The sequence below is a fragment of the Otolemur garnettii genome, unplaced genomic scaffold (assembly GCF_000181295.1).
Source record: "Otolemur garnettii isolate 467f Iridium unplaced genomic scaffold, OtoGar3 scaffold00038, whole genome shotgun sequence".
Classification (NCBI taxonomy): Eukaryota; Metazoa; Chordata; class Mammalia; order Primates; family Galagidae; genus Otolemur; species Otolemur garnettii.
The window spans coordinates 6,224,320-6,229,823 of NW_003852433.1; the positions used below are offsets into that span (position 1 = coordinate 6,224,320).

A 5,504-nucleotide genomic window follows, 5' to 3' on the forward strand; every position below is an offset into this window, starting at 1 on the left:
CGCCACCTTAGGTGTATGTGGCTGGCACCTTAGCCACTTGAGCCACAGGCGCCAAGCCTATATTAACTCTTTATGTCACACCTTCTTAATTTCTTTCTTTTTTTTTTTCAGTTTTTGGCTGGGGCTGGGTTTGAACTCGCCACCTCCAGTATATGGGGCTGGCATCCTACTCCTTTTAGCCATAGGTGCCACCCTTAATTTCTATTTTTGCATATATTTATAAGGAGTACAGTAGTCCCTTTACACAATTCATAAGTAGGTCAGTTGCCCATTGATGAGGGCCATGAGCAGAAGAGTTTGGAAACCATAAGCCTACGGCATAAAGCTGCTGATTGGAACTTTGAGGTTTCTTGGAATCTGATTCTGTCCATGGGCTTGGAGTCTGATTCTGTCCATGGGCCCCTCACCCTTTCCCTATCTGGGCTCTCACCCCTCAGTTTATCTCATTCTTTCTCTAGTGTCCCAGTTTGGTCCCATTCCCTTTGGTGGTGTCCTTGCTTGCACAATGGGGATGACAGTACCTACCTTGTAGGCTATGTGAGGGTTAAATGAAGGGATGCATGTGAAGCCCTTGGCACTGCACACACCAGACTCTCAGACTCTCAGACTCTCATAGCACCTTTGATTGGGCTACTTCCAATCAAACTGTCCCATAAGTCCATAGGAGCCCAGAGCCATTGACTGCACTCTGGCCAGAAGAAAAATCTTTTCAGCACAGTGCTGCCCTCAGGGAGCTTATTGCATTTCCCTGTGGGTAGGACCACCACTGTCCTCCCTAAAAGGTAGCCAGAAAGGACAGTATCTCTCATTTGGGGCCATTTCATTGATCTTTTCTTTGTGGCATTGTGAACACTTGTGTCTTATTTCCCTCTCTCCTTATACTCCCCCTGGCACTGGCTGGTGTTTATAGGATTAAAAATCCTGCAGTAAGGAACAGCTATGCTCTGGGGCAGGATTCAGGCACTGACCCCGGGCTTCCTGGGCATAACACCCTTCTGCAGCATACAACCCCTAGGACAGTGTCTGTGGCAAAGTGGGCATTTAATAACAGCCCCTGGGCAATTTCCAGCATCTTCTTTTGTATTTCATTCATATGATTTGGAGGAAAGAGTGGTTGTCTGTTATTCCCTGGATGACTATAACTTACTCAGGGGGCCCTCTGCTTCTAGGCTCAATATAGCCTCTTTTACATGTTAATTAGAATTATGTTGGTTTCTAAAATGCAAATCTGATCACATCTTAAAATAATTTCTTAAACCAACCTTAATGATATTTGCTCCAGGCACATCTGGCCCTTACAATTATCCTTGTTTTATGGAGCAGGAGACTGAGAGTCAGAGATGTGAAGTGACTTGCCCAACAACACATAGCAGATGAGAGGCCAAAATCAGATTCAAACCCACTGAGTATTCAGGAAGGCTTTATGGCTGAAAAGCCAGCCAATATTTTCCAAGTGCCATGCAGATCATAGTCTTGAAAGCACAGACTGTGCAGTCAGAAAAAAGGATGTTCGGGTCCCCTTGAGACCGACCCTTTCTCCCAGAGCTTCAGTTTTTCCATCTGTAAAATGGGGATAAAAACCAATACCTATCCCATAGAGCTACTGAGAGAATGCTATAAGATGATGGATTCAAAAGTTCCAGGCTTATAGTAGGTGCTTAATAAATGTGGCACGCATACGCACGCACACACCTTTGCCTCCCAATCTGCCAAGATGGCAGAGTTTCTTTGCATTCAGAGTAGAGTGCCCACTTGGGGGAATAATATATGGTCCAACCTTGGTCCCTCTTTCCTGGGGGTGGGGGACTTTAGGAAGAAGCCACCAGCTCAGAGACATATTTCATGATTATGAAAACACTTGCACACACACACACCCCTTGGGCAGTTCTCAGTTCCTGGAAGGCAGAGCCCTCAGCCACTTCCTGGAAGCAGAGAGGAAGGGGGCAAAAACACAAAGCCTGGCCCACCAGCTCCTGGGACGGGGTTGGGGGAGGCAGCCTGGTGAGTTAGGGCTTTCTGCAGCCCAGAAGCTGGAAGAATAACACGGAGAAGGGGCAGGGCCACGTTCTTAAGGTGGGCTCTCACTGTCAGCAGTGCCCTCCCCAACATGCATCCTAACAGTCCCCTGCAGGCAGAGACAGTGAGTGGGAGTAGGGGTGAAGGACAGAGCATGATCCTGCATCCCACGTTCATCTCCATTTAGCAAGTATGTGACCTTGAGCAGGTTACTTCACTCTCTGTAAGCCTCAGTTTCCTCATCTGTGAAATGGGTGATATAGCTTCAAAGATGGTCTTGGGAATTGAATGAGATGCTGCATGGAAGCTCCTAGACATGGCTCCCAGCCAGGGTTATTTTATCTGGCAGATCCTCTTTGGGGCTGCAGACAGAGGAGCAGAGGAAGAGGAGGCCTCAGGCTCAGGAAGGGCATGGAGCTGGTGACCTCCCCCAGGGGCCTCTGAGAACCCAGAAAGCTCCTCTTCCGATGAGATAAGATGTGGTACACCAGCATAGCACCAATCTCCCCTTCTGTGCTGGTCCAAAGTGACTGGATTGTCTGGAATGTTCCCAGTGTTGGAACTGAAAGTCCCTGGTCCCCAGAAGCCCCTCTGTCCCAGGCAAACAGGGGTGGGGGGCTAGACACTCCAGCCTGGTCTCCTGTCATTCTATGGGTTTCAAGAGGAAGAGGGCATGGAGCCAGGCCAAGGCTGAGCAGGCATTAGCCCATTTGACAGGAAGAAAACTTAAGGCTCTCAGACAGTGATTTTCAACGGGTGTGCTGTGAGAGGATCTTAGGGGTGCCACAAAAATTTGTAAAGACCATTAATTAAATTATTTTTGAAGGAAGTTCAAAGCACAGTAAGTATATTCTTTTTTGTACTCTTTTTTAAAATTAACATAAGTGTGCCATGTGATAAAAAAGGTTGACAAACGCTGGTTTACGAGATGCTGTGTCTCAGTTAAGGCCACACCAGGAGAAAGCAGAGGAGCAGAGTTCACGCTCTGTGCGCATATGGCAGGTGGGATAGTAACTCTCTAATACTGGCTGAAACAAATGTACTATAATGAAATGTAAATGAATTAATTCATTCTATCACCATATGGGTGACCTCTTCCATCTTTCCCCCTGCTACAGATTAGGGAAGCAAGGCTCAGAACAGTAGGATCACTTTCCAGCATCCCCCACCACCTCTCCTCTCCTCAGAAGGCAGAAAAACAATCACATACCACAGGAGTAGGGACCAGGGCAGGGCTCTGAGGGAGGGGCACAAAGTGGCCACATCCTATTTGTCTTGACACTTGTCTGACAGAGTAGGACAGAGACTGCTGTTTCCTGTCTTTCATGCTAAAGCCAGGTTGCCACGATCCTGGGCCCCACCCAAGCATGTGGGGCAACAGGCTGCCAGGGGCCCCACCCCAGCCCCAGAGACTGCCGTGGAGCCTCCCTCAGCTACTTAGGAAAGATAGCCATGGGATTCCAAGAAGCTCAGAACCACCCATCTGCAATCTGGAAATCCAGGAGTCTCAGCAGGCAAAATTTTGGAATCTTAGAATCCAAAACACTGAGCATCTCAGGGTGTGAGCTAAGCAGCCACTGAAAGAGGGGAAGGCTCCAGATTAACAAGTAGGTCCAACTGAGGTACAAGTGTTCCCAGACCCCACTACAGGTCTAGGTCCTGGTGGACGGGACAGTCCTGTCTGACTTGGGAGTCACATCAAAGCAGATCAATCCCAGCTCTGTCTCTTACAAGCTGTGTGACCTCAGTCAACCAAATTGCCCCTCTGACCCCTGGGCACCATGTCTGGAATACCAAGACGATAGTAGCACCTGTTCCCATGGGGCTTGAAGTAAGATGGTCCAGGTAGAACGCTGAACACACAGAAAGTGCTCAGTAAATGCAAGCTGTTGTCATTAGTCTCATTTAGAGGAGGGGAATCCCTGTTAACTATTGCCATGTCTTGAAAAAATCCCCAACTCTGGGGCAGGGCTTTATGCATCTCTGTTCTCCTTAGTCAGAGAGGGCAGAGGGCAGGGCCCTGGAAACCTGTATCCTGTATCCATTGTAAGCCCTGGGTGCTGTCCACAGCCTCGGCCTCCTCCACTTTGTAAACCTTACCTACTAAGTGCCGACAATATGCCAGGCTGCTTCTCCCTTGAGAGCTCAGTTTCCTCACCTCCAAAAAGGGCACTGCCCACCCTTCAGGGTTCACAGATGACTCTCCTGCTCTGGGCCTGGCAGCCCAGCCCCTTCCTCTCTCTGAGTTTTAACTCCCCTGGCTGCTGGCCAGGCCTAGTGAGGGAGGCATTGCCACACAGGGTGCGGCCTCCCCGGGAACCCCCAGAGGAAGCCACCCTGGGGTCTGAGGGCTACCTCCCGAGCCCCTGCCCACTGAGAGGCCTGGTCCCTGGAGGGCTTGAAGTCAGAGACAGGAAAGGGAAGAAAACAAGAGGCCAGGAAAGAGGAAGAGAAATGCAAGGCACAGAAGCCTGGATCTTTGTCTCCAGGCTGTGAGTGTCTGTGTTTGTAAGGAGCAGTGACTTTCGCCTCGGGCCCCTAACATTCCCCTAGAACGGAATAAATAACCCCCAAATATCCCAAATACAAATTAATAAGGTTCTAGTTATTTTCTTTTTTTGCTAACAATAATATCCCAATTCTAATATTTTAATAATTTGCCACAGAGATATATCATTTTTTTTCAATCTTATACAAAGTAGAAAGAATGCATCTTTGAAACAAAAGTAGTTTACATTGTGGCTTAAAGATACATCCTGCACTCCTCTTCCTTTCTAGAATCTTCCAGACCTAATCTCAGCTTTCCCCTCAGCAAATCCCTTCACCTCACTGGGCCTATTTGCCACCCGTGGTTTCTCTCATTTTCCAACTCAGAATGTTTCCCAACCTGCAGGCAAACCTGACAGGGAGGGCAGCTTAGAAGCTAAAAGAGGTGAGATCTGGAAGAGACACCAGCATAAGGCCACAGACTCCAGGAGAACCTCGGTCCTGAGCCCACAGAGCCTTGGTGTGTCCACCCTCCCCCACAAGGGGCTGCAGCTCAGGGGGGGCCAGGCAGTCCTTCCCTGGGCCCACTGGTCCCTTGGGACCTCTAGTCACTCCCTGCAGTTTCACAAGCCAGCACTTACCGTGCTCAGCAGAGCATGGGACAGCTGCCTCGTGGGCCCAGAAGAAGTGGCTTCTGTGCTTCAGTGACGAGGCTCCAGCCCACGCTGCCTGCTGGGCGCTGCCGGGCACCCCCGGCTGTGGTCCTGGACCCCACCAACCCCTAACAGCCGTGTGTGGAAGAAGGAAGCGAGAGTGTGGTTACTCAGGCAGGGCCACGTGACAGCCCACACCCCCTTGTTTGTGACAGCTTTGGTGACACCGTTGATCAAGATGGGCTGAGCGGTGAGATGGGGCCCTGCTGGGCCTAACATGGCTCTTAGATTTCCGTAACTGTGAACACCAAGAACCAAGTGGGAACTTTCCAGAGAGGAGCCCGTTGG

General features: G+C 49.7%; 1 protein-coding gene across 1 annotated transcript in view; it reads right to left on the reverse strand.

Moving 5' to 3' along the window:
- The window catches only part of SELPLG (selectin P ligand), an 8,312-nt gene extending 3,058 nt beyond the window's left edge, over positions 1-5,254 (reverse strand). Inside the window, exon 1 of the mRNA XM_003789986.3 lies at positions 5,145-5,254. The gene's annotated coding sequence lies outside the window, so the exon portion shown is untranslated. The remainder of the gene's footprint in view (positions 1-5,144) is intronic.
- Between the last annotated feature and the right edge of the window lie 250 nt (positions 5,255-5,504).